This window comes from Papaver somniferum, chromosome 2, assembly GCF_003573695.1.
Source record: "Papaver somniferum cultivar HN1 chromosome 2, ASM357369v1, whole genome shotgun sequence".
NCBI lineage: Eukaryota > Viridiplantae > Streptophyta > Magnoliopsida > Ranunculales > Papaveraceae > Papaver > Papaver somniferum.
The window spans coordinates 181581238-181588603 of record NC_039359.1 but is presented as its reverse complement, the minus strand read 5'-3'; the positions used below and the strand labels follow the sequence as shown (position 1 = coordinate 181588603).

Genomic DNA, 7366 nt, shown 5'->3' with positions numbered 1-7366 from the left:
GGATTTTGGCATAGTTTTAGGCGCGGTCAAAATTAGGGTTTTAACATAGTTTAGGCGCGACCAAAATTAGGGCTTGGCATTGGGCCAAAAGTTGCCACGCGTTGGGTGGCGAACTTGGACGGCTGAGATTTGCATCTCAGAAGGAAGGGTGGCTGTTGATTGTCGCAACCCTTCGTTTGACATCCAACGACATGGAGGCATGGCCATCATGGCTTTGGCGTGGTTTAGGCGCGGCCAAGCTAGGATTTTGGCATAGTTTTAGGCGCGGCCAAAATTAGGGTTTTGGCATAGTTTAGGCGTGGCCAAAATTAGGGCTTGGCATTGGGACAAAAGTTTCCACGCGTTTGGTGGCGAATTTGGACGACTGAGATTTGCATCTCAGAAGGAAGGGTGGCCGTTGATTGTTGCAACCCTTCGTTTGGTAGCCAGCGGCATGGACGCATGTCTGGCATGGCTTTGGCGTGGTTTAGGCGCGACCAAGCTAGGATTTTAGCATAGTTTTAGGCGCGGCCAAAATTAGGGTTTTGGCATAGTTTAGGCGCGACCAAAATTAGGGCTTGGCATTGGGCCAAAAGTTGCCACGGTGGTGCGGCTGGCATAGTTGGTATGCCTTTGGCGCGGAGATGTGGCTGGCATGGCATGCCATTGGAACGGTGGTGCGGCTGGCATGCCTTTGGCGCGGAGATGTCGCTGGCATGGCATGCCATTGGCACGGTGGTGCGGGTGGCATTCCTTTGGCGCAGAGATATGGATATTAGGGTTTAGCGTGTCGAAACCCTAGTTTAAAATATGTGGCACGCGTGATTGGCACGGGCTAGCATGCGTGGCTGGCATGTGCAGAGATGATGCCAGTCAGTACCGAGGCTCTGCCGTGGAACATGGCATATAAAAAAAGGTACCCCGGTAATTTTACGCAGACATGTTGAATGGTTCAATAAATATGCTAGTGGCGACATTATTACTCAAGTGTGACGTCACTGTCTGACTAAGGTTTTACGATTTTAACCCTAAGCTAAAAACCACCATCAAAATTAAGTTCCCTGCATAGCTCGAAACAGGGGCATTGTTGCGAGGTAAGTATAAGATAGTGACATACAAGGACAAAATCGAAATGGCAAGTCATGAAAAGATGGTCAGGAAGATCCGTCTAACCTTTTTGAGAGGTAAGGAGAATTCGTGATTCTTGTGTTGGTGGCTTTGCGTAGATTCTGCTCGTGGTGCTGCTAGCTAGACCACGGAGTGGTAGTGGTGGTTGCTGTCCGGGATGCGAACAGTTGGCGTCAGCTTGGCTAGGCTGGGGAACGCGGAGTTGTTGGCGTTGCTGGTTTGGCTTGGCAATCCGTTGGCATGGTGTGGCTTAAAACGAAGCCGCTGGCGTTGGTCGGCTTGGAATGGAGCCGTTAGCGTTGGATTGGCTTGGGATGAGCGCTGGCTTGGCATAATGCTAGCTTGGCGTGGCGCGGGATGTTGGCTTTGCGTGGCGCGGACTGTTGGCGTCGCTTGCAGAATGTAGAACAGTACTACTTCAAACTTCAAACCCATTCAAGCAATAGTAACCAAAGGCAATATTTGGCTCAAAAGTGGATTTTCAAGGAACTTACCTCCGGCAACAGCAGGCTGGAGTAAGCAGAACAGGTCTAATCCGTTTCTTTTCCTCCTTGATTTTTCCTTGGCTCAATTGGTGATTGCGCAATCACCTAAAAGCAGTCTGTTATGCAACTCCGGTACGCGACTGGAGAAAGAGGGCAGCAGATCTAAATTGATTTTAGTGCAAGAGGTGGGTGAGCACCTGATGAACTCAAGAGAACAAATCAGCACCTAGACTAGTACAAGAACAAGAAAGAACAACAGGAATTCCTAAAACTAAAACCAACTAGTGCTCAGGTAAGTTGCAACAAAAATCAAAACAATGCAAAATCTTACAAAGCAGACAAAATGACAAAAGGAATAACAAACAATACCTACATGAAATCTAACTAAAATGCAAAATCAAAAGAGCACCAACTACAGTATGAGGACTATTTGAATTATAGTGACAAAAACGGATGCATATCAATACTTACAGATTCAAATTTAACTTACTGACTCTAACTAACATAAATACTAATGAAAGTTAAAACTGCCACTAACTAATACTAAAACTAAAAAGTATCAACACCAAAAGTAAAAACAAAGAAAATGAAATAATAAAATGTTAAAACAACACTAAACCTACAGATAACTAAACTTGACTCTATGAATTGAAATAAAGAGGACAAAGGCAATTGAATCAATATAAACAGGTTACCAAGAAAATTTTCTAACTGCAATGCAAAGTATAAAAGCTACAGGAAAAAATAAACCTTGAACTAAGAAAAGAAGATCAGTACCTATGTTCAGCTATACAACCAAGATGGAAATTAAAGAACCATCAAAACAACTAAATGCAAATTTCTATGACAACACACTACAGGAATGCTACCAACAATATCTACAATGATGCACCTAAAAAAGCAATACTACCAACAAAGACAAAAGTGTGATACTACACATTACAAGAATGAAAAAAGAAAAATGAAAAATGGATAAAACAAGAACAATACAACAAACTACTTTTTATAAGAAACAAAGAATATGTACATTTCCTAGCTACAAAATAGTAAAAGCAAAACCAAAAATCAAACTACACCGTTTGCCAACTCCCTGGCAGCGGCGCCAAAAACTTGGTAGGCTTAGAAACCTATAATAAAATACCGCAAGCGCACGGTGTCTAGAATATAGATGATGGCAAATACGGGTCGATCCTACGGGGACTTGGATTGGTGAAACTAAATTTATAAGGTTCTACTAGTACAAATTTAAAGACGAGAGAGTTTAGTCGGTTGACGACGATTTGGAAATGATTACACTAAAGAAACAACAATGCAAATCAAAGAGAAAATAGGGGTTCGAATCCACCACTTGATTCAATACAAAGTCATATTTCTATCTCTTGTTCTACTTAAACTTGAGAAAGTTAGAGATGTCAATCTCTTACTCTCTCGAAGATTTGATCGTGACATAGCATTTCTTTCATAAAAATGGATGAATCAATTTCATAAGCTAAAGTATTAATCCCTAGCATTGATTGTCATTTTAAAGCACAGACTAACATATTTCAAATTGTAATTGGCTTGGACAACAACACAGAGAGAATCTAACTACCAAGGATGCTTAACATACTAGGTGAAAGCAACATGCTGAAATCCAGAAATTGAACCATGCTTAAAACATTAAAACCATTTGAGAACAATGAGATAAAAACAGAGATTCTAATTAGAATAAGGGTTTCATCCAATCCCCTAATTAACAAACTAAAACATCACTGAAAAATAGAGCTGAAAAATTAAAACCTAAAACTACAGGTTGCACCGGCTACTCCGGGCTTGGCCTTCCATTCACAACTGCCTCCCCTATATATACACAAACTGCTTCAATTTAATAACTCACCATTAATGCTTCTCTGCCATTTTATCTTGCTGCAACAATTGAAAAGCCTTGTCTCCTCTAAATCAACCACAAACTAATGAATTCTCTAGGTAGGTTACCGTTGGAGATAATTTGGATGAGGGAGAGAAACAATCAGCCAGGAGGTAGGAGGTACTTGATCCTAGGGTTCGTACTTGGTGGTTTGAGAGAATAGGTTTCTCTGACTAGAAATGAAAAGGGAAAGTGTTTTACCTGGGTGTTGGGCATGTATACCTTGCTTAGGTGTTCAAGGGTGAAATCCGTTGACTTCCTTGTCTTAAAATGTGAATTGAACTCTTTGGACCATTGATAATTTTTGACCACCATTGTTTGTTCCATTGAGTTGGTAATTTCACTTCTGCACACGCTTCAGTTAACAACTCTTTTGCGTCGCGATGCGACATTCCCACTTCCAGCAGTACATTTCTGATCACGCTCTTGGGTTGACACTTCTTTTACACCTTTCATAACTTTGTAGCAGAACGGCAGAACCTTTTTCTTTCTCTCTTCGGTTACCACTAGCCATCCATTTCCTGCTTCTTCGCCTCTTCAAAGGCCAAGCTTTATTCGACTACCTGGAATCACAGAAAATAACTCAGTACTCGAAAACGATAAAATACATGATCTGGTATTAAATGGGAAAGTAAAACACAAAACATGAGATAACTGCCCGAAAAAAATGTTATATAATTATGCACTATTTGGCACCTATCACCGTCCTATATTAAAGGCCAAGCTTTATAAGATGTCACTATAGTCGCCAGCCATCACTCTTCTATAGATACCGGCCGGCCTGTTTTTGGCACGTGTGAATTGCTCCTGACAGCTTCCTGAAAATGGTTGGTCATGCATGCTCCTTTTAAGACATTAAGCTCCGCGACTGATTTAAACGAGCTTTATACAACGATGTTTTACATGCATCGATTATTTTGAGCTGCTTGCTTAAAAGCGATGCTTTACATGCATCGAATACATACGATATTTTACGAATATCGGCTTCACAAATAATTCAGTTACTTAACCTAATAGCGTCACATGCTATTCTTTGCGGCAAGTCTCATGACTTGGCTCGTCACACATGACTACCCTCCACCTAGCTTGCGCGTGTTTTGTCAGAATAATTAGGCAAGACCCAGCAACTTGCTACATATTTTTTATAAAATACTCGAGACATCAAACGTGTCACAAACTGGGGGATGTTCATCAGGGTATTGGTCTGGCGGTTTACAGCATGCGGCGTGCAACACGCACATTATGAGAAAGTGTTAGGAAAGGCGGACAGTTAGTGGCAACATAGGAGTAGTGGATGTAAACTGACTCGTCTTCCCTCATAGTAAGACGTGGTATCTACATTTTCACACGGCCCCACTTCTCCATCACTCAACTACTCCCACTTCCTATGAGATCAGGGTGCGTGCAAATATGACTGATATAAATAGGTTTCGACCTATTTCAACTAAGGAGAGTTTTTGGTTATCAACACAATATCCAGAAAAACACTAAGAACTGGTAGCTTACATTCCGCAAGCCAGTTCCATATTCTGATACAAGTCATAAAACAACCACACCTTCAGAGTTAACCATTCTGATCTCAACACCTTCTTCGCTTCCCTAACTAAGATCAACCCTTCTCCTTCATTTTGTGACCGAAGCAAGACTGGAACATCCATTTCTTGGTTTAGGCCAGGATTGTACAGATTGATCTCTCGAATCTAAAGTACTCCCATGCAGTGCATTTGTTTAGGGTTTGAATTCTTTTCTCATCAACACACCCAAATTTACCAAAACCTGCAGAATCAGTTTTTACCCCAAAAAAGTGGCGACCATAGTGGGAGATTAATCTCTCGGTTGCAGAAAATCATTTTCCCAATTTCATTTTCAATTTACTAAATTTCTCAAGATGGTTGATCTTAGGAATGGTTCAGAAACCCTCAATCCCAATTTTACTTCTCATAGCACTGACAATACTTCACATGTTATTCCTGAATCCATTCTTTCATTTAAAACCCTTGTCGAGGATGTGGAGTCTCAATATTTAACAACTATTCATGATTTGATAAAAATCCTGAATGATGTTATCAGGGATCAAGCTATTATTGTCAAGACGCAAGACGAAGTATTTACGCTTTTGAAAGTCCTCACGGATCAAATATCAAAGGGGCCGACACGTATTCATTCTAGAGGAAACGCCATCAACAATTCATTTTGGAACAATACTGATGGTAATAGTCCTTCTTCTAATATTCATATTCTTATTCCTGGTGAGGAAGATGAAGCCTATGGTCACGTAGAATAGAAAGGTATCCACCAACCTAACTTGTATGCTCATGAAGATCAAGAGATGTTTACTCAAGCTCAGAAATAAGGCTCGTGGGATTTATCACGTTCTCATCAGAGTCCTCGCAATGAAAAGTCGATCTAAACTGTCCCAGAATGAAGAAGCTCGTAAAGATGTTCAGGAAAGCAGGCGTCCTTCCAATAAAAGATCCAACCTCCAGTAAATCGATGGTGAAGGAGGAAAGAGAAAATATCCGGCAATGGAACAACAACCCAAACATGCGGCACCAGCGCATCAGACAACTCCACCCCAGAAGGTCGCGGCTAAGACCTATGTACAACAAAAAGAAACTAGAGATGCGGTCCAAACTTCCCATTTCCAATTGAGGAAGTAATTGAACTCCTGAAAGCGTGGATTCAAGATGACGCCATCAAGCTACCTCCTCTCAGACGTCCACCAACCGAGGAAGAAATGGAAAATTCCAAATATTGTCGTTACCATAGGTTCGTCAATCACCCAACCAGTGACTGCAACAAATTGAAACGCATTTTCAAGGAGAAGGTAGATGCAGGAGAACTTCAATTAGGCACCGAAGGAGTTCACAGAGACCATCTTCCCGTCAGGAGCTGCATGATTTCTAGGGACTCCGTCCACAAAACTGTATAGTCTATGATGGAGCATTTATGTGAGATTCTGTATTTCTCCAAGGCGCAGCATCACGACATATTTGCAGCCCTCAACCGTATTGTATCAGGCAAGCGACTGTTTCCATCCAGGGAAGCTGTTCCCAAACCCCAACCTCTCCTGAAAAGTACAAATGATAGATGCAACTGGGGACTCCTAACCACTGCTAACTTGAAGTATGTCGAGTTTGACAGCACACTGATTGACTCGGCCTCTAACTTCAACATTGTAACCGTCAAGACTCTGACAGCTGCAAGGATTTCAAAGCAGGAAGACGTTCAGTATCCAACCATAATAAAAAACTCAGAAGGAGAGCCCAAAGACGCGTACGGGTATATCCATCTCGAAATCAAGGTTGGAGATGCTCTAACACACGCCAAATTTCATACAGTTAAGGAGTACCCAAATTAGGATATGGTCCTGGGGCGCTCATGGATACACGACAACAAGGCGAAGCTGGGAGTATGTCCTTTGCCAGTATCTATATCTGAAAGGGTCTCCAACAAGCCATCCAATCCCGGAGATTATTTTTTGCCGTATCAACAACTTGCGAATGTGACGCAACTGACTGGAAAACAGCGCATAACTACTTCTTTAGAAACGGCGTCCATGCTCATTCATATATAGTTGGTGCGCCACAAATCTTCAAGAAGCATGTAATTTACAATGGAAAATCAAACGCAAGGTTGGTCGAATCCTTAGCCATTATTGTTATTTCCTCTATTTCGAGTTGTCGTTGCCAGCGTTGTGTGTGTTGAGATATTATTGTGGAAGCGTTATTCTTTCCCATAAGGAGAAAACACGACTTGCCGACCAGCACTATTTGTGTGTCGTCTTCCAATCTGCCATATTGTAGCGCCTTAGAATAATGAGAAGAACTCGTTTTTCGAAATCAATGCTTAATGTCGCCCTCACTGG

At 41.7% G+C, this 7366-nt stretch overlaps 1 long non-coding RNA gene across 2 annotated transcripts; it reads right to left on the bottom strand.

The window, feature by feature from the left end:
- Positions 1–922: 922 nt before the first annotated feature.
- LOC113354291 lies at positions 923–3662 on the bottom strand. 2 transcript variants are annotated; one of them, XR_003361790.1, is made up of 3 exons: positions 3469–3662; positions 1602–1789; positions 923–1499 (listed from the first exon to the last, which is right to left on the bottom strand). It is a non-coding gene; the product is annotated as an uncharacterized LOC113354291 (long non-coding RNA). The 2 variants fall into 2 exon arrangements; XR_003361791.1 differs by having other exon boundaries at positions 923–1487.
- Between the last annotated feature and the right edge of the window lie 3704 nt (positions 3663–7366).